At 43.6% G+C, this 22,558-nt stretch overlaps 1 pseudogene; it reads right to left on the minus strand.

The window, feature by feature from the left end:
- Positions 1–320: 320 nt before the first annotated feature.
- LOC115179729 (tropomyosin alpha-3 chain-like) lies at positions 321–21,747 on the minus strand (annotated as a pseudogene).
- Between the last annotated feature and the right edge of the window lie 811 nt (positions 21,748–22,558).

Here is a 22,558-nt window from a genome sequence, read left to right on the forward strand (position 1 = left end):
GCCTCATCCCTTCACCAAAACAGTAGTGAGGTGACTAATTGTTCAAACTGCAGATGTTAATAACTTTTAAAACAATGAATTCATTGGTCTTCATTTTAAAAATCTCACCAGTACCTTTAGACAAAATGGCACCACTGAATATTGCGATTGTGATTTTTGGGCTATAATTATGCTATGGTGTCAAGATAGCAAACATAAGGTTGTAATAAAGGCTGTGTAATGAATTCTGTAGACTTAAGTAAATAATTACCAAGTTAATATCTTGCATTATGACAACTCACTGCTCATTCGACTCATTTTGTGCCACCACAGGCATGTCATTTTGATATCATTGAATAGTCAATTTTAGGCATCTTGTCAAACTACTTACTGTAGCATTAGCTGTATGACAACGCTGTGTACTGATACTGTGTTTTGAATACCAACACTGACTGAGCTAGTCACTATTAGAGGCTTTTCCGTTTCAGTAACAAGGATGAGTGAGTGAATGCATCTACAAATAATAAACGTGCAGTAACGTTCCTGACGCCAGGTCACATTAAAAAATGCAATATTTGCACAATTTCAATAATTCACCTGCAAATCCGTTTTAAGCTTTCCTCTTTTGGGTCACTTTAGCAGACGTGACTCAGAAGGGTGAACATGTGAGAGAAAGATAAGGGTCTGTTCCACACCTGTAATCTAGGATTACACAAACCTGGTCTGCAAGACTGGATCTTCTTTAAGTGATCACCAGGACATATTCAAAAATGTATGTGTGTCTGAGGGTGTTAGGCCTTTGGTCCAAATTCAAGAAATGTAGCAAAATCTAGCCAAACTTTCATTCATAACGATTTCAAGTACTTACTGTGCCCACATTAATGCTTGGGATAACATTTTTGACCAGAATACCTCCACCTACCCCCTTATTTTCAGGGAGGGGGGGGGGTTGCATCAGATACTGACCCACCTTTGGTGATGCAAAACCATGCCAAAAAGCATAGTGGAGTGAAACCAATGTAACCCAGACAGTGTGGACAGCCAAAAAGCAGTGGACAGAGACAACAGCCATGGCATTCTTTGCCCCCCCTCTTCATTAGGTACAAAGATACAGTCACAAATACAGTGTGAATATGAGTGTCAGAGCGAGCAGTGTAGTACAGATAGGAAAGGAGTCCAGACAGATGGACAATAAAAAGAAAGACCGTAACCCAGAAACTCAGCCAGCGTGCTGGCCGCAACTGGGCCAATGACAAAGGGAGAGATAGGCACTGGTGACTAGGAGGAGGGTATGGTTCTTTCTATCTAGAAAGGAAAGGGGGGAGAAGAGGGAGAGAGCACGCAATCGCTGTGGCAGTTCAGGCAGACCGAATTCAGAGTATTGGGTTTTCCAGAAATCTAACGAGTCCAATTTATCTGAAATACAGAGACTGAGCAATGGCAATTTTACACCTCAAAATAATACTGACACCATGGTTATTGTCGTCATGGGGTGTAAACTCACAGCATACCTGCAATCCATGCAAATACAAAACACACCATGCGTGACCGGAGTTAAAGGGCAGCTCCACTATTTTTCAGCCTGGTTTTTATCATCTCCAGCACAATACCAGTGTCAACATGTGAAGGCAGCACATTTAAGTTGTTCAAAATGTTAAAGTTAAGTGATTTTCAAACAATGAGATTCACAGTGACGTGGAGCACAAGCAAATACCCTCAGTTGGGCTAGAAACTCACGGCTGTTTTTTACTTTTATTAATCCGAACCTCTGATGAGAAGAATCATTTTTTTAAAAGATCTTTTTAAAACCACAGATCATAGAAACACGCTGTTTTCACATATGTAGACACTGGTTTGGTGCCGAGATGAAAGTTGTTAAAAAGTGGTTGAATTGCCCTTTAAAGTGTATTACAGTAGAACACTTGATACTCAAACTTGTAATTGAATTAGACTGAAAGAAATCAGCCAACTAACCAAGCAGATCACACACACACAAGCTGCAACTCAATAGTTCCAAATGGACTCTGAGCTAGACTAGTCAAACACATTGAAATCCATAAAAAGATAACTTGTGTCCACGTTTACATGTGGATAAGTAGGCCCGTGACAGCATGCGAGCCATATCTACATAAAGTATCAGTGTTCGTGCCTTGTGTTGTGTTGTGCTGTTGCCAAGGTGACAGGTCACATCCGTTACATTGCAGAAGTGAGTGAAGAAAAAAGGGGAAAGCTCAAGGTTTTGGGATATGTTCTTCTACCACTGCAGATTTACTTGTAGATACAAGCATGCTGTTAGCTATAATGTGCCTATCCCTAGAGTCAGAATAAAATGGAATGTGTGCATGGGTGTAGATGCATGGAGGTGTGTACATGGTAGGCTATGCCTCAATACATTTTCCAGCACAAACATCCAAAGGCTACCAGAGCACATTCCACTACAATAGTTCCCTAGCAACTCAACTTGTTCCATCCTCTTATGAGTCTGCATACTGAATCATACTGTTATTAACAAATTCCAGTCCAACCCACACCACAACAGGCATCTAAATGAGTATTTACATGGAGGTCATGTCATTGAGGGCATGGTCCAACTCCTCACTAATGGCTTTGTACTTCAATTTCTGTGCATAGAGCTCATCTGTGGGCGCACAGAGGGGAGAGGAGAAAGGGATGAGGAGAGATGTACGCCAAGGGGGATGAGACCAAGACAAAGCCAGAGAGAGGGCACAGGCGGGAGATTACAGTTTATAACACCTTATAACAGTACTGTGAATTGCAACTGTGGCGAGTGAGAGTCCTACCTTCCAGGTCATCAATGGTCTTTTCCAGTTTGGCCACTGATCTCTCAGCAAACTCAGCACGGGTTTCAGCCTATGGGAAAGTAACAAGTTTATTAAAACCTGTTGGGGCTAGGGGGCAGTATTGAGAATTTAGAAAAAAAATGTGCCCATTTTTAACTCCCTCCTACACCAACTCAGAAGCTAGGATATGCATATTATTGTTCAGGTTTGGATAGAAAACTCAGAATTTTCTAAAACTGTTTGAATGGTGTCTGTAAGTATAACAGAACTCATATGGCGAGTTCATGTTGGGTACTCTCGTTCCAATACGTTTTAAAAGAGAATGCAATCGTCCGCCTTGAATATTATTCATGTTCTGGTTGAAAAAGGCCCTAATGATTTATGCTATACAACATTTGACATGTTTGAACGAACGCAAATATTTTTTCCCCCCTCTTTCATGAAGACAAGTCCGGAGGGCGTAGTTCATGTGCTAACAACACGGAGCTTTTTCGAACAAAACTACATTTGTTATGGACCTGGGATTCCTGGAAGTGACATCTGATGAAGAGAATCAAAGGTAATGGATTATTTACATAGTATTTTCGATTTCTCCAACATGGCGGTTAGTCTGTATCGCAAAACGTATTTTTCTGGGCGCAGTGCTCAGATTATTGCAAAGTGTGATTTCCCAGTAAGTTTATTTTGAAATCTGGCAATGCGGTTGCGTTCAAGAGATGGTAAATCTATAATTCTTTGAATGACAATATAATATTTTACCAATGTTTTCGAATAGTAATTATTTAATTTGTTGTGCTGATTGACTGGCGGTATTGGAGGGAAAATATTTCCTCAACATCAACGCCATAGTAAAACGCTGTTTTTGGATATAAATATGAACTTGATAGACAATACATGCATTTTTTGTCCTAACATAATGTCCTAGGAGTGTCATCTGATGGAGATTGTCAAAGGTTAGTGCATAATTTTAGCTGGTTTTCTGCTTTTGGTGACGCGTGTCTTTGCATTGACAAAACATTACACACAGCTATTTTCAATGTACTGTCCTAACATAATCTAACTTTATGCTTTCACCGTAAAGCCTTTTTGAAATCGGACAACGTGGTTAGATTAAGGAGATGTTTCTTTCAAAGGGTGTAAAATAGTTGTATGTTTGAGAAATTTGAATTATGACATTTAATTGTTTTCAAATTTGGCACTCTTGATATTTCACCTGTTGTTGATAGGGTGTACCAGGGGTGGGACGCTTGCGTCCCACATGCCCATAGAGGTTAAACCCCCCCACCACAGCAATACAGGCACATGTCACAGCATCAGTCATCCATTCAGAGCTTCATAAGCTTTTCCTGGGAATCTCACCTCTTTGAGTTTGTCGGTCAGGATCTTGATCTCCTCCTCATACTTGTCCTCTTTCTGGGAGTACTGTAGGGGACAAAAGGGGAGGAAGAAAGAAAAGCCAATCAGAGAATCACACGTTGGGAACACTGGGGATTCCTCAGGCTTATTCAGGACAGTACAACATCAGAGCGTTCGCATAGAACAGCCAGGATTCTTCTGTCATGTAGTAGAAAGAGTCGAATCAACGCTGCACATTAGTGGAGCCAGAGCGACAAGAAAATGACAATAATTCAAATGTGTTTTTAGCTATCAGAGGTAGCTGACAGGCTTATCTAGGACTTATAACAGCACTCCATTTAACTGGTTCTCCCTAACATCTTTCCACCTCTTTATTTAACTAGGCAAGTCAGTTAAGAACAAATTCTTATTTACAATGACGGCCTACCCCGGCCAAACCCTAACACAGACGTCGCCGGGCCAATTGTGCGCCGCTCTATGGGACTCCGAATCCCGGATGGTTGTGATACAGCCTGGAATCGAACCAGGGTCTGTAGTGATGCCTCTAGCACAGATGCAGTGCCTTTGACCACTGCGCCATTTGGAAGCCTCTAGCGGATGTGTGCTATACAATATTAAAAAAAATAAAAATAAAAAGAGGGTGGCGGGGGGGGGGGTGGCGGGGGCCATCTGCGACTAATGAGAAACAGATACTGACCTGCCAAGAAACCCTCTGGGAAGGGGGTTGGCCTACAATTAGGAGAAACTGATACTTATTATTCCTCATCTCTTTTGAGTACTCAGTCTGGTCATAAGCTTTTAAAATGTGGCTGCTGTACCGAGTTTGTGATCGAAACTCCACCACAGACAGAAGGGGTAACCCAGACATGTCACGGGGCTATCCATTTACAATGTTCACCACAAAATATGGTGGCGAGAGGAAGTCTAGTCGCGGGTAGTGAGAGGATGGAACTAGGTGAAGCTGGGCCGACATTTCAGTTCCCAAATCTAGAATCTGTTAAAGACAGTGCACTAAGTTTTATAGACCTGACGCTTTGCCAAATTTCAAAAAATTGTTGTTTAGGAGTGCAAGGTCGAATTGAGTTTGTGCACACGCGCACTTCAGCAGAGGCGTTACCTAATGGAAATATGCGTCAACGCACCAATAGGAACTCACTAGCTCATGCATGGCCTACCTCCTTGCTTGTTCTGCCCACTATGCTTAATTTGCTCCCACTGTAAACGACACAGATGAACTATGTTGGGTTAGTTATAAATATCATCGCTACCACCTTTGTGCGGACTGAGCTGCAACAGTGCAGTGGGAAGGCATGGGCTCATCAAGCTGTGAAGCTTTTGTGAGAATGAGGGAGAGGTGTGTAGACCAAGTGTGACTCAACCTCAACATGCCTGGGGAGTTTCGAGATAGAAAAACGGTCCATCTGTGCAGCTTCAATGTAGCTAGAGTTTGGGTGGGAGAAGAATGAAAACAAAACCGGCTTCTCTCGTCGGATGACATCATTGGCAGACACTCGTTTGCAATGGGAGTTTGCTGAAAAGGCCTCTTTCTCTGAGCTACAGAGCACTGGTGTTGTGCAGTATAGTGTCATCACCCTGGGGGGGGGTTGCATTCTTACAGCTGCAAAGTCAGGGTGTGACGTCTAATCTAGAAGAGTTTAAGGATTACACCACAGCAGACAACCACCATGCAGACTCCCTCCCTGCCCTGAAACGCCTTAGTTAGAACCAGTCCTGGGCCCCTTCAGATGAGGAGTGAATTTTCAGGATGGAGGAAAGAGTCCCTGGTGAGCTGGTTTTGATGCCTGCTTGTAGGTACTTCCTAGTTCCACCTTTTAAATGGCAACAGGAGAGAACATCTGTGTGTCTGGAACATGGGGCTGGAATTTCCTCAGGGTTGGCAAGCCTTCGAGAGCCGTTAAGAATTCTTGTCTCTCTACATTCCAGACAATCTAATGTCTAACTTCGTTGTTGCCTGGGAATTTGTGATGCTGGCAGTTTGATTGGTCGGTTCATCCAAACAGAGATCAGCTTATGTTGCACATGCATGTGGTTACATGAACAGGAACCAAACCAAGTTCTGGGGGATGTCTGAAACGACTGACTCGCTGAGGCTGTGGGCGGGACGCAAACCCAGACACCGTTACAAGGCAAACAGGTCTGCCTCTACTTCGATAAATTCATTAAGTTGATTACACATGACATTATAGACAAGCATTATGTAGCATATACCAGTACACATGTTTATTAAAACATTACAAAATACTAAGTTTATCCCTTCTTAAAAGGAAACCAAACATTTCAAATTCAGGTTATGCACAACATCCAGGGTTATGGTCATCATATTGTAGTTAAAGAAATTCACCAGCAACACTGATTTCAGTTCAATACGGCTTTGGAGGGTTTTAGGTGGTCAATGGACCTGTAGTTGTATCTAGGACTGGCCTGGATGCAGTTACTTTCAGTTCAAAAAGCATGCAGGGTTTCCCCTCCCTCCTACCTTCTCAGCTTGGGCTTCCAGGGACTTTAAGTTATTGCTGACATTTTTCAGCTCCTCCTCCAACTCGGCGCATTTGCTGCAGTATTATTTAGGGTTTTTTTGCGGTTCATTTGGGGTTTTAACAGGGTTTGGGAATAGGGGGATGAGGAAGAGGGAGTGAGGGAAATGAGAACAAAAGGTCAACGGATAAGGTGAGGGGCAAGGAAAAGACATGTAACAATGAAAAGGGGAATTAGAGGGTGGGGGTAGAGAAAACAGACGGAGAGATTTACAAAGAGAAAAACAAGGAGAGAAAGGCATGGACTTTAACCTCGGAGGAATGGGACCCAGACTACGGCCATTATGCTAAACTAAATCATCTCTCAACAAAGCATAGACTTATACAAATCCCTGATAAAAAAAATTCAAAAAGGGAAAATGTTTGTGGTCAAATACTCTTAGTAAACTTGGAATATGGAGTGTCTGTAGGTCGGGTAAATTCATGCGGATGGTAAGCAGAGCGTTTGAGAGAGGAGAAGTGAAAAGGAGCACACATGAGAAGGGGAAAGGATCGCGGAGGCAGCAGCTACACAATTACAGCAGTCAGTCATGCAGCCAGATGAACGCGGGAATTTATGTTAGCGAGGGTAGGAGGACTGCAAATCCCTGTGTGCATTCCTGGTCCTCACAAACCAGGTTCAGAGGGTCGTGTTTATGGACGTTTGTAATGAAGACCCCAGTCAGACCCTTTGTGGGTCCCCATAAGGCACCATTCTGTGTCCTGTAGTTGGTAAGAACAGGGAGAAAGGGGGGTGGTACCTTGTCCTCAGAGGCCTGCAGGCTCTTCAGTGACTGGTCAAAACCCCTCAGCTGCTCCTCCAACCTCCGGGCGTTGCTGTTAGTGAGTGGGAGGGGGGTCACATGACACAGAAGCGCATGCAGAAAGAGAGAAAAAGAGAAGGACAAGATAGAGGGGAAAGAGAAAATGGTAACCGACAAAGGGATATGTCGGTATGGTAAACCCAGGACACATGCACACACAACAGGCACATACATATGGGGAGAGGGGGAGAACAGATTGGATATGGTGATGGTACTGTTATGGCATTCCCACTGTTACACTAATGATAACGTGTTGGTCCAGAGTAGTGCCAGCAGACATTTGAATACATATTTCCTATTACAGCTATACTACAGGTAATTACAAAGTAACAGTATCGTTCTGTTGCATAGTAAATGCAGCAGATAAACGGTAAACTGGAGGTGTAACTACAAATCTTCAAAACATGTAAAAGTAAAGTGACAAAAGTGGGTGTGCAGTTCCTACTGTGACGAGAGCGAACGCGTCGTGCAGTCAGGCAAAGCCATTGTTGGGGCCAGTTAAGTAATGCCATGCAAAAGTTGTGGCTGAAACCCAATTGTGGCTTTAAACTTACTTCTGCAGTGTAAGAGTGAGGGAACCGATGGGTGTTTTTGTGTTCTGCTACAAGCTTAAGCAGATGCAGTGTACGACTGTAGTGGAGAGGTACAGGGAGACTGATTAAGTATGTGAGAAAGCGACTCACCCCTCAGCCAGCTCAGCCCTCTCCTCTGTACGCTCCAGATCACCCTCAATGATCACCAGCTTACGAGCCACCTGTAGGGGTAGAGAGGCAGAGAGCAAAGCAAGTGAAACATTTGATAAGAGCAAGAGAATGAGAGAACGAAAGAAGCAGTGATGCACGGGCCAAGACTTCTTCAGAAGCCACAGAGCCTTGTTCTAGATGTGTGACCGTGTGTTGGGGGGGGGGGGGTCTGATCAGCTCACCTCCTCATACTTGCGGTCGGCCTCCTCAGCGATGTGCTTGGCCTCCTTCAGCTGGATCTCCTGCATCTCCATCTTCTCCTCATCCTTGGAGGCCCTGTTCTCAATCACCTTCATACCCCTGAGAGAAAGGGAGGTAGAGAGAGAGAGAAAGATAGGCATGAGTGTCAAAAGTGTTTTGGACTTAATTACCATATTACACAGTGTATTGGAGGCCTTAGCTTTCTGCAGAGGAAATACTGTAGGAGAGAAACAGGTGAGCGCATCTCTCTGTATAGTCTGGTGGCGAACTACCTCCACAGCTCTCCTCTTCTGCTGATATGTGGTGTCAGGACCCTATAATGCAGGCCAGATCGGAGGGGCACTGATACAAAGGTGTGTGTGTGTGTGTGTGTGTGTGTGAGAGAGATAGTGTCCTAGCCTATATAGACAAACCTGTTCATTATCCACAGGGTACACCCTCAAATAGGCTACTTCCAGCTCACACCCACCAATGACCTTGTCCCACAACAGAAAGTGGCGTGACCCGGTGAAGACTGAGAACACCGCCCCACCTCCACCCCTTCAACACACACACCTCTCGCTCTCATCTGCAGCTTTCTCTGCCTCCTCCAGTTTCTGCAGAGCGGTGGCCAGTCTCTCCTGGGCCCTGTCCAACTCCTCCTCAACCAGCTGGATACGCCTGTTCAGAGAGGCCACCTCAGCCTCAGCCTGGATGGGGACAGAGAGGTTATTATTGTACACCATAAGCTCACAAATGCCATTTGAGACACTTCTTCCAACAGACAGCACATCATGACATACCGGTACCTGTGATAAGGACATATTTCACACCACCTCAGCCTTTGATATAGAGAAGGATTACAGATGTAGCCTACAATCACATAACACACTGGTAGTGTAAGAGTTACTATGACATAACAACCGGCAGTTAGACACATACACACAGGCCTGTTAAAGGTTACACCTCTCCCTCAGCCTGTATGTGTGGGTGAGAGAGAGAGAGAGAGAGAGAGAGAGAGAGAGAGAGAGAGAGAGAGAGAGAGAGAGAGAGAGAGAGAGAGAGAGAGAGAGAGAGAAAGAAGCAGCACTCTCCACTGAACTGGAACAGAGCTGGGAAAGTGTGTGCTCGCAGAGTCTTTGTAATGGACACCAACCCGTCACATATCATCACCATAAGAGTTGGATACACTAAATGCACACAGCGAATCTGACTGATGTGCTGGTGTATGGGTTGGACATGCCAGTGGTCTCCATGGCCATGAATGGCACTAATTGGGCACGCCAGCCTAGATGACTGTGCTGCCTACCCTGGGTGAGTCGGGTATGGAAAAAACAAGGGAGAGAAAATGTACTGAGACGGATGAGGGAAAGGTTAAAGCACTTGGAGTGAATAAATGTTTTAGTGCCTTGTACAGAGTAGCCTGGCTGTTCTCACTCTCCATGCCTTGGAGCAGAGGAATAATGCGGTGTCAGAAAGAGTGAGCGGAAGACAAAGAGCAGTGAGAGAAGGATAGGAGGCTTATTAAGCCTTAGATAGCCACAACCAGATGGCCAGATCAGAAGATGGACCGGAAGGAGGCTAACACTTACACAGCTCAGTATATACTGCGAAGCACATTGAGGATTAGGACTGTCTGTTACTTGTAATACCTCCATGTTCAGTTGCTAAATTGTATGCATGTACCATCTAGTAAATGTACATGAGACAAATCATAAATGGGTAAAGCGTTTGACTGACTATAGAGCTGGGCACCATGATGCTGCTGCCACTATGTTTACAAATACTGCCCAGGAGACGCTAGCATGACAGCCATGGAATCATGTCAGCAAAGAGTATCAGAACCATTTAGGTTGAAACCACAAACTCTCCTCTATGGCTTTGGGTAAGACCATCTGTCAGATGAAAACCATGCAAATCTAACACTGCAATATTGAGACAGACCACCAAACTGAAAACAGAAAGGGAGCATAAAGAAATGAAAGCACAGCACCTTTCAGATGTCGATGTACATGGCAACCCTTAACTACCCCTACTACATACACACAACCACCACAGGCAACCTGCTGTGGCTGCATGAAAGAACGACTTCGGAGCACAGTCAAACCCGGTTGCCATGGCACTAGCATGCAAGTGTTTGACAGCCTTCATGAGAAATGGGCCTCTCGCCAACGTAGGCCAGCGCCATAGAGATATGCAAATCGGCACCCCCTCCCTCACACCCTTGAAATAGCTTTCTGTCACCAAAGACAAGAGTGCGGTTAGTTAGCTTCTTCCGGTCTGACCAAGCACATTCTGGAGGTGGTATTTTGCAGCCATGGTGGTGGATGTATGAGTTAATATACTATTCTAGATTATTGGAAGTGAGGAGCGTGCGTATGCATCTTCAAATTCCTCTATGGAGAACACTGTAGCGCAGAGACATTTCAGCTCTAGACTTGAGAATGAGGTGTCTAGTTAGCTTGGTGGAGTTTAGTGTTTGTACACGTTATGACCAAGATGCAACATGATCCGAGTCTTCAGAGGAGCTCATGTCGAAGAATGGTAGCATTTCTGAATACTGTAGACTTCCAGAAGGCTGAGTCAGACAGGTGGAATGATACAACATAACGCCTCCAGACTAGGCCTGATGATTTATTCTGTGGGAGAAGGGCCAAACATTCATTGTCGCGTGTGTGTCTTACCTAGAGGAAGACACACACGCGACTCATAACCAACATTTTTTTTAGTTGTCAGTTGTCATTTCCTCTGACAGCAGTGGCAAAAAAAGCCCCACCACAATCAGTTGAAAACCACACTTCCTGTGCACCATAATAGAATGACTCCACAGGAGCCTCGCGCTCTGTCTCACCCGCTTCCAACGCGGGCCTCTGTGCTAGAGTATAGCTGTTGACCAAGAGACCCTCATTTAAAAATGACTGTCCACTGTGTAAGCCATTTCTTTCAGTCAATTGCTCTGGAATAGCCGTTTATAGTCAATCAGTTAGTGTGTTGCATTTGTTTTGCTCCAAATAACAGTAGCACTTGTGTACCTCCTTGAAAAAGACACTGAGCGCATATCAGTGAGCATGCATGTCTTGTAGGAGTTTTATCATGGGATGAAAGGAGAAAACCATACGGAAACAGACATGCTTGTATCATCTGCATGTGACCAAATTAACCATAAAATTACAACTGGGGCCTGGGCCAAAGTAGTGCGCCATAAAACCGCAATACATGTTGCACTGTGTAGCAACCCAGGCTCTTACATCACTAGCTACTAGTGAGCTTAGAGAGGAGGAATTTGGTAAGTTGTTGAGGGCCAAGCCTAGGGGGCAAACGTTTGAAATTCCAGTGAGTGGGGAAATACATGGACAACTGAAATACAAACTATTCAAAGCATTTGACCAACATTTATCTTGGAATTAGCATTGCACAATAAAACATATCCAATCAAAGACCTTTGGGTACAATTATTCTTAAGATAATGGGAAATGCAGGACACCCATAGAGATGGATCGAGGACCATCTTTGTATCTGTGCCATGCGTCATCTGCGACAGCATGGGCTGCGCCATAGACGGGTTGGTTGTTTTAATAGGGTTGCCAACTGTCCCGTATTAGCCGGGATGTCCCTAATATTGGGCTAAATTGCTTTGTCCCATACGGGACCACCGTTGTCCCGTATATTCAGCCAATCACAGTATAGCGTAAACACGCCAAATCCTGCAAAGTAATTTATGTTGTTGTTCAGTCGGTTTGGCATATCAAGGAAATATGGATAAACCTGCAAAAAAGACTGCAGAAAGCCAGACAGGACACCACAAAATCCACCAGTGAGAAGTGGGTGGCAGTTTTCCAAAACCTAGGGAAAGCCAACTTAATCAACATGTTCAGGATTGTCTCATTTGTCCTCAGTGTGCCAGGCTCAAATGCCTTTGTAGAGCGGATTTTCTCTCTGATGACCATTAAATGGTCAGACTCAAGAAACAGATGCAGCACAGAGCTGATCAAAAATGAACTTCAAATATCTGTGAACTCTGACTTGTCATGTAAGGACTTCTATGGCTATACAGAAGGACTGCTTTAATCAGTCAAGAGCAGCAAAAAATATCCATGGAAAAAGCAGACTTGGTGAGTGACTCATGCCCCTCTCACATTTGAAATGTTATTTCTTGCTGTAAAGGTCCAAATAGTGATTTCATTGATCATTTATTTTGATGTTTAGTCACAAAAGTTAACATAATGATAGTTTTAGTAAAACTATAGACTAAATGGAATATAATTTGTTTTTGCCTTTCCAATTGAATAAGAACATACACTATATTCATTCACACAACACCATACCCCCACCACCGTGCACGCCACCTTTTGTCCCTTATTTGGTAGTGAGAAAGGTCGCAACCCTAGCTTACCAACAAAATTGTAAATAAGAATTTGTTATTAACCAACTTGCTTAGTTCGTTTTTTTATTTATCTATTGAAACCAAATCCACTTTTAGTAGTGGTTTGCTGCCACCTGTAGTGCTGGAGTCCTGAACCAAATATTGTCTCATTCATTTATTGTGGCCTCTAGATGGCTGTTATAGCTTATATCCATTTACAAACCATCGCACCCAATTTGAATAGAATGCGCTGATCATTAGCTGATTTCTCCCAACCCATAGAAAACCCCACCCAGTTGACTACTTTAAAAATGACACAATGGCCATGCTAAAACTGGTTATATCCACGATGCGTCTTCTCTCTCTGAGGACGCCCAACACCAACTAGCTGATATGGCAGGAATTTGTCACATTTCTTTCACCTCCAATGAGGCTATTGGACTGAGCCAGCAGAAGAAACCCGACAAAAATAGGTGCCAACGGTAGCTATCCAGCCAACTGGCTAGGAGGTTCAGTTCAAACGGTACTGTAAAGTTGCCATAACATCACAAATCAATGCATCTAGCTACCTAGCTAAGACCTCTACCTAGCACCTGGATTATTCAAGGCCTAACGTCGGCAGACGCCGGAAGGTTATTTCAACGTTACCTGTTCCCTTGACCGCTTCTCCTCTTCAACCTGTCTTTGCAAAGTCTCAGCTCTTTCCTCGGCTTCATCCGCCTGTTGCTGCAAAACTTTAATTTTTCGCTTCACTGCCTCGATGCTATTGGCCATTTTCTGACGTTGATTTAGTTTGCTAGCTAACTTGCAAAGATTGAAAACGCGTTTCTAATAACTAGCTGGTGCAGGATGCTAACGTTAGTCGTTCCAGTTGGATTGGTTGCAAGCTGGCAAACGTCGTTCTCGATGCGATGTTCTCCCGAACAGACAAACCAACGCCCCGCCAACGAGTGCAAACTGGAAATTTGAACAGAGATTCGTTTCTTTCAATCTAACGTTACTCAACACTGTAGGAAGTCAGTTTATAGTCTAAATTAATTCTTACCGGCAGACAAATGTAATGTGCATAAAAACTTAACTCCCAAGTAGTTCGAGTGATAACTATGCCGAATGAATCAATTAGACTAGCCTAAAAACTGTAAACCTCTGTAAACTAGCCTAAAAACTGAAACTGGTTTTCACCTCGATGTGTCGATAAAAAGACAGCGTCGTTAGCTAGCTAGCGGCTAAAGTAAATGTTATAGGTTCCAACAAGATGAATACAAGTAGGATTTTCCTTTTAAGCAAAATGTATGGACGGTTGTTCCAGTTGTCTATTGAAAATGAATAAGCAAATTGCTAAGAATTTGGAGGAAAGCTGTGCAAAGACGGTTCTCTCTCCCTCCACTGCTCAGTTGCCTCGCTCTCTTCCTTATTTCAGCAGACAGCACGCTTCCGGTCTACTCCGCCCTGTCAAAGGGGAACTGACGCCTTATATATTCCCGCCACCTGGATAGTTTTGATTTTAACCAAATGATAATGCAATAAAGTTCTCCAACGCAAAGACAATGAAACAGTAAACCAATAAATTGTCATATTTAGACCTGGCTAGTAGCTCAACCTTATTTCGTATTATTATGTACGTAAATCCGAGACACGCAATTTAGTATCAAATCAAATCAAAATCAAATCAAATGTTATTAGTCACATGCGCCGAATACAACAGGTGTAGTAGACCTTACAGTGAAATGCTTACTTACGAGCCCCTAACCAACAATGCAGTTTTAAAAAATACGGATAAGATCAAGAAATAAAAGTAACAAGTAATTAAAGAGCAGCAGTAAAATAACAAGAGCGAGACTATATACAGGGGGTACACGGTACAGAGTCAATGTGCGGGGAGTCTTATGTCTTGGGGGTATAGAGCTGTTTAGAAGCCGGTTAGTTGAGGTAATATGTACATTTTGGTAGAGTTATTAAAGTGACGATGTATAGATGAAAACAACAGAGAGTAGCAGCGGTGTGAAAGAGGGGGAGGGGGGCAATGCAAATAGTCTGGGTAGCCATTTGATTAGATGTTCAGGAGTCTTATGGCTTGGGGGTATAGAATCTGATTAGAAGCCGCTTGGACCTAGACTTGGCGCTCCGGGTATCGCTTGCCGTGCGGTATCAGAGAGAACAGTCTATGACTAGGGTGGATGAAATGTTAAGTTTTGTATGGTATGTATTAATTTATGGATGCCCATCACCCATTTCGCATGATATGTTCCGAATTACAATTTGTATTACATGTTACGAATTAGCAAAATGTAAAATATGTTAAGAATTTGAAAAAAGTGTTATTGTTACGAATTTGCAAAAAATACAATATGTTGTGAATTTTCAAAATGTGCAATATGTTACGAATTAGCAAAACGTATGTTATGTTACAAATTCTAGCTAGGTGGCTAATGTTAGGTAGCTGGCTAACGTTAGCTAGGCTACGGGTTATGGATAAGTTTAGGAGTTATGTTAAAGGGTAAAGGTTAGGGTTAGGGGAAGGATTAGCTAAAAGGGTTAAGGTTAGGGGAAGGATTAGCTAAAAGGGTTAAGGTTAGGGGAAGGGTTAGCTAAAAGGGTTAGGGGAAGGGTTAGCTAAAAGGGTTAAGGTTAGGGGAAGGATTAGCTAAAAGGGTTAGGGGAAGGATTAGCTAAAAGGGTTAGGGGAAGGGTTAGCTAAAAGGGTTAGGGGAAGGATTAGCTAAAAGGGTTAAGGTTAGGGGAAGGGTTAGCTAAAAGGGTTAAGGTTAGGGGAAGGGTTAGCTAAAAGGGTTAGGGGAAGGGTTAGCTAAATAGGTTAAGGTTAGGGGAAGGGTTAGCTAAAAAGGTTAGGGGAAGGGTTAGCTAAATGGGTTAAGGTTAGGGGAAGGGTTAGCTAAAAGGGTTAAGGTTAGGGGAAGGGTTAGCTAAAAGGGTTAGGGGAAGGGTTAGCTAAATGGGTTAGGGGAAGGGTTAGCTAAAAGGGTTAAGGTTAGGGGAAGGGTTAGCTAAAATGATTAAGGTTAGGGGAAGGGTTAGCTAAAAGGGTTAGGGGAAGGGTTAGCTAAATGGGTTAGGGGAAGGGTTAGCTAAAAGGGTTAAGGTTGGGGGAAGGGTTAGCTAAAAGGGTTAGGGGAAGGGTTAGCTAAATGGGTTAAGGTCAGGGGAAGGGTTAGCTAAAAGGGTTAGGGGAAGGGTTAGCTAAATGGGTTAGGGGAAGGGTTAGCTAAAAGGGTTAAGGTTAGGGGAAGGGTTAGCTAAATGGGTTAGGGGAAGGGTTAGCTAAAAGGGTTAAGGTTAGGGGAAGGGTTAGCTAAAAGGGTTAGGGGAAGGATTAGCTAAAAGGGTTAGGGGAAGGGTTAGCTAAAAGGGTTAAGGTTAGGGGAAGGGTTAGCTAAAAGGGTTAGGGGAAGGGTTAGCTAAATGGGTTAGGGGAAGGGTTAGCTAAAAGGGTTAAGGTTAGGGGAAGGGTTAGCTAAAATGATTAAGGTTAGGGGAAGGGTTAGCTAAAAGGGTTAGGGGAAGGGTTAGCTAAATGGGTTAGGGGAAGGGTTAGCTAAAAGGGTTAAGGTTGGGGGAAGGGTTAGCTAAAAGGGTTAGGGGAAGGGTTAGCTAAATGGGTTAAGGTCAGGGGAAGGGTTAGCTAAAAGGGTTAGGGGAAGGGTTAGCTAAATGGGTTAGGGGAAGGGTTAGCTAAAAGGGTTAAGGTTAGGGGAAGGGTTAGCTAAATGGGTTAGGGGAAGGGTTAGCTAAAAGGGTTAAGGTTAGGGGAAGGGTTAGCTAAAAGGGTTAGGGGAAGGATTAGCTAAAAGGGTTAGGGGAAGGGTTAGCTAAAAGGTGTAAGGTTAGGGGAAGGGTTAGCTAAAAGGATTAAGGTTAGGGGAAGGGTTAGCTAAATGGGTTAGAGGAAGGGTTAGCTAAAAGGGTTAAGGTTAGGGGAAGGGTTAGCTAAATGGGTTAGGGGAAGGGTTAGCTAAAAGGGTTAGGGGAAGGATTAGCTAAAAGGGTTAAGGTTAGGGGAAGGATTAGCTAAAAGGGTTAAGGTTAGGGGAAGGGTTAGCTAAAAGGGTTAGGGGAAGGATTAGCTAAAAGGGTTAGGGGAAGGGTTAGCTAAAAGGTGTAAGGTTAGGGGAAGAGTTAGCTAACATGCTAAGTAGTTGTAAAGTAGCTCAAAAGTAGTTAAAGTTACTAATTAGCTAAAATTATAAAGTTGTCTGTGATGAGATTTGATCTCGCAACCACCATAATTTAGTTTTTGCCATAAGCAACTATCTGTCTTATGTTACATTTGGTAGGGTTACATATCATACTAATTTGAGTGCCTTGGATTTACATTTAGTATGCTACGTTTAGTCTATGAGACCAGGCTGCAACCCCCACACTGGGCACAGACTTAAAGTTTATCTATTCCACGTTGGTTGAACCTAATTTCTTTGAAATGACATGAAAACAACGTTGATTCAACCAGTGTGGCCAGTGGGTAGCAATAAGGTTAATCTGAAGCAATATTTATTTTTCATGTATTACTTTTGTCACTATAGGTCTAGGTCCTGTCTGCAGTGGTTTGTCATGGCCCATCTCTTCCAGGCACTCTTGGATGGCTGCCTTCAGCTCACAGGGCCATCTGTCCAAGCTGCATATACCAGCTGGTCAGGCCATTATTTGGACTGGAGAGCAGTGAGTGGTTTTACTTAGCATAAAGAAGATGTATACTGCCGTGTAATGCTCTGGCTAATTGTGAAATGTGTTGGCTTGAGACCCCTGCTTTTAGCCCATGCTCAAGTGACACATCTTGCAGGATATAAAGGTTGTACGTGATGGTTTTAGTGTATGTAAAGATTCATTCCATGGTATTCGGTAGGTGTGAGATGGCTTAAATTGCGTATTACTACTCTTTTCGCCCCATGTATCCAGAAATGTGCACCATGGTCCATGGGTGATGTTCATTGACAAGTGCATATGTCAAGTTGTATGTGGACTTGAGTATGGCTTGTCTAACCACGAGATGTCCCTATGGTTACACATAATAGCCGGTCTTTGGCTGAACCAGTACCTGAGCTGAGGAGACGCACAGTATGTGCTTCCAAAAAAGGAATGAATAAAAAGGATCTATTGTTTTTTACCAAGTTCGCATGCGCCAAATCCATCTTCGGCACCTGCAATAAAATCACTCATTGCTGCCATGCACAGGTTGGCTGATCCAGCAGCGCTACTGTATCCAAAAAAATAATTTATTCGATTTTTATTTTAACCTTTTTTGGAAGTACATACCGTGCGTAACGGCAGTAATGAAGATAGTTGCTCTCCAAAACGTCATATTTTGGTGAGTACCGAACATATTTTTACATTATAACGTTTTCAGAGCTGGTTAATGTGACTTTAAATTGAAGGATCCTAGGCATCAGAGGAGACCTTGTCATATTCATCATCTCATCAAGCTCAGGTACTGGTTCAGTTTTTTTGGGGGGGGGGGGGGGTGGGCATATGAATCACGAGTGGCGTTGCATTTTATTTTGAATGTAAGTTATGATTTAAATCAATTAAATAATCAAATGATAATTGGATACTGGATGAGTTCTTTTGATCTGCCTTTGTAACTCTAACCACCTGACAGTGCAATGTCAAAAAGACTGCAGTTGATCTCTTGCCTGTTTCTTAATTAAGGGTCAGGAAACGCTAGCAACTCCATTAGAAGAGAAAGTAATGTGTGCCACCCACACATCTCCCAATACAATGTTCCAGGAAAGATTATCTCAACAAAGAGCAAGCCAATCGTTTGAAACGTGTCCCTAATCCTCAGTAAAGGAGCAGTGGACACCCCACAACTCCACAATGGATTACACCAGTCTGGGAGTGTCAATGACATTTGAACCCGAGTAGTTTGAAGGTGTAACGATATTAATCGTCCCCGCTACACTCTCCCTAGTCACCGGGAACACAATGATGACAGGAGTGATAACAGCAGTGACATGGCGACACTATTAGCACTAATCCCCCATTGGGTGCGTGGGGGGGCTTGTAGCCAGCTGACTATGCAGAGTGACACCCTGTCTAAATCAATTTTACCACCTCTTGGATGCCGAAAGGCTTTGCACCAAAATGCCACTGCAGGGGGTGGTGCTTGCCAGTTGGTAGGGAGGAGGGGGAGCAGTATATATTTTATGGCTGACCCTGGATGGCCATTTTGCTTTGTGTTGTGTGGTTAGAACGCCACACGCCAGGGTTTGTAATGGCCCCTGCAGTACATGTAGATCTCTCCACCTGACTGTGGATGTCTCCTGCCTCACTAATGTCTTGTTGTGTCTCTGTCCCTTGAGACTAACTAAAGACTGAAGGGATATTCTGTCCTGGCAACTGAGACCACAAGTCATGACATTATGCCATTAGATTGTCTGAGATGCCACACGAGCCAGGGCATAGATGTTGTGTTATCTTTATCCTCACTGAGGATTCTGGTTCCTCTTAAGGTCTCTTACTGCTTTTCTTCTTCAGGGCCTATCTACCACATGGTATGGACCAGCAGGGGGTTTAACAGCATTGTCTCTATGGGTGCATTTGTAAATTCACTCTGGAGTGCCAAAGAGCACTCAGAGTGTGCTCTGGGCATTCATAAATTCAGAGCGTTGTCAGATTGTCCGTTCGTAAATTCAGAGCGTTTCGCTCTTGGGGTGTCTCTGGCCGAAGAGTAGGGTTGATCTGAGCGTTCTGACCTCACAGCGGCATTCAAGCACCCAAGCTAACTGGCTAAAGTTAGCTAGCTTGCTAGCTACTTCCAGGCATAAATGAGAGAACACCTCACTCTGACCAGTTTACTTGCCCTAGCAAAGCTGGTTTGGCTGTTTTCATGTTATCCAGAGCGTTGGTGACTGTAACTGTCCTGCTGGCAAAAAATGTATTAAGCTTTTTTGCCGATGTTTACTGACACCGACCATATTCAATGGGTGTTGAGCGTTCGTAAATTCATCAGTTATTTTGCACTCTGGCACACTCAGATGAGAGCGCTCTGAAATCGGAGTAGATAGCCAGAGTGAATTTACGAACACGCCCTATGACAGTGTCTGTGTAGACATAGCCTTTGCACCCCCTCCCACCCCCCCTTTCCTCCGCGCCCACCATTCTGACCTCTCCTATTTTAAACCCCATGGTATTTTGGCATGGGAGAGCCTTCTCAGGGCTTTGCCATAAGAAGGCAAATTATTTGTGTGCCAGGTGGATGTGCTATATCAGGGGAGTGCTTCCCTGACAAAACCATTTCATCATTATCTTGGGACAGATAGGAAGAGAGGGATCAAAATAAGGTAGAGAAAGGGTGTGGGCCTGACGGGTTGACCTGTGTGTGTGGAAACTGATATGATGGGAAGAGAGGCCTTGTTTGTATCTGTGGGTGTGAGAGGGGAGTTTGTGTGGGGTGCTGTTTGGTGTGCCAACGGAACTTACATCTGCAGCTTTCTTGTTTGCAACCTCCAGCTTCTCCTGGGCATCCTTCAAGGCCTCAGAATATTTGTCCAGCTCATCCTCAGTCCCCTTCAGCTTCTTCTGCATCTGGATCAATGCATCGTCATGCTGACGGAGGGAAAGAACAACAGACAGGGAGGAGTGGGAAAGAGAGAGACAAACAGGCGGAAAGAGAGGAGATGGAGAGACAGTGAGGAGAGGACAATTGAGCGAGGGAGAGATACAGTATGAGAGGATGTTAAAGGGAAGAAACTCAGAGTAAGACAAGCCAAGATGTGTGAAGACCAGGCTATAGAGTGGAAAGAACCACACATACAGTAAGTAGCAAGATGTGAGAAGGAGAGGTCAACATCACAATGTTTCCGAAAACATATTTCCATAGTACAAAACCATTCATTGAAGTCATTGGGAGATTAGAGAAAACAATCATGTTAGGTAGCACATATTTCGGGCTTTGGTTCATTACTTAGTGAACAAGACAGTTTTGGAATGTTACGTATAATGATTGGTCGCTTTTGATGAGCAATTGATCCCAAACATCCACAAGTATGAGTAGCCGAATGAATGTGTTGAGGGGTTACAGTCGCAATGCCTTGTGGGTATTAATATCCCCAGGCTCTCAGCCTTCGTCCCTGGACTGCTGTGTAAAACTATTGTCTGTCCTTGTCGTTGTTCCCAACCCAACTGTTGGATTCCAACTTGGGGACAGGAGGACAGCTGTCACTGTCAAGAAGAATACCCACACGCACGGTCTTATTATAGATTATGGAGCTCTCTGGAACACGATAATCACTTTAGGGTCCGGATATAATGTCTTCACTTGTCTTTTCCTGTGACTATCTGTCAATTAAGTTTAGGCCTTTATAAAGCCTCCTGGCTGTCAAACTTGGATTTGTCATTTGGATATTTTTTTCGACGTTTCGGTAGAAATACCAAGATAATTTGTTTGCATTCTTCAAACTCCGCCTTGAACTTCCTAAATATTGTTATCATTGAGTTTAAAAAAAACATACACATAGTTAATAAATATGGTATATGCCATAACATATATTAGCTTGAAGAATAATTATTATAATTTGTTATTTATTGTTAATAACACTGTGTGAGCACAGGTTGCTTGCCTTCTCAAAGTAATGATTTGCTTTTAAATACTCTTATTAAATTCAGTGTTGACAGACTCATTTTGAATTTGAGCTCTATTGAAAGGCCTCAAGATTAACCTTCAGTTGACCTCCCCTAACCAAGGTATGGTTAGCATCTTAGCAATTGCTGGCCTACTTGTGTTACCAAAGTTAATCAACTGTGTATGAGTTAGCATCACCTAATTACTTACTAACTAGAATTATACTGAGAATACTAGGCTAAGCTAGGCTAGTTGTCCCCACCTGCTTGCTCTTATCCTCAGCTGCCTTTTTTGTCAATCTCGGACTGGTCAGCCGCTTCCAGAGCTGTCTCCTTATCCATCTTCAGCATCAGCATCTTCTTCTTGATGGCCTCCATATTGCCTGTGTTTGGTTAGGCTCACGAGGCGAATAAATAAACGTGGATGTCTTTCTGGAGAAGGGCTCAAGGAGGATGAGTTGGAGCCCAGAAGGAGATGGGGAGAGAGATGGACGGACAGAGAAAGGGGTGAGAAGAGAGAGGCCAAACTCAGACTATCATAGGGTGGGTGGTTTTATATTTGGTGGAAAGGTTGGAGACTCCCGCCTCCCATGCCGCTCCTCTAACCTATTTTAAGGCTCCTCCACTGACCAAGGCCTTATAAACCTATTATTCAACTCCGTGTGTCTGTCAAAATCTATCTCAAACACTCACACACACTTTCTCTCTGACACACACATGCACAATGTGTTCCCACTCTAACTATCTCTCTTACACAAACAAACACACACACTTATTGCTACTATGGACATTAAACATCCCTTCTTAAAGTCCACCCCCAAATATGAACTACTACTAATAAATGTTTCCCAGTTTAGAAACCACAGTCATTGTAAGTTGTAAATCAGTCGGAGGAATGGAGATAAAAGACGTGTGGAGGAAGGTGAGACCAAAAAATGGACAAGAATCAAATGGCGGAAGTAGAAGAACAGTCCCTGATATAGAATGTACATGGTCTCAAAGGTGAGCTCATTCAACGTGGAGAAGGGAGACAATTTACTGTTGGTTGACAAAGCTGTTATCCTGACAGCCATTCATTCACTATCAGGGTGTCACTTTTCAATAGCTGGACATGGCCCACATACGCAAGAAATTAGCCAGTGGTCCACCAACTTTTTAATGACATGACCCCAACTAAGCTTTTGGAATTTGCCTGGGACCCATC

The sequence above is a fragment of the Salmo trutta genome, chromosome 3, assembly GCF_901001165.1.
Source record: "Salmo trutta chromosome 3, fSalTru1.1, whole genome shotgun sequence".
In the NCBI taxonomy this organism is placed as follows: Eukaryota; Metazoa; Chordata; class Actinopteri; order Salmoniformes; family Salmonidae; genus Salmo; species Salmo trutta.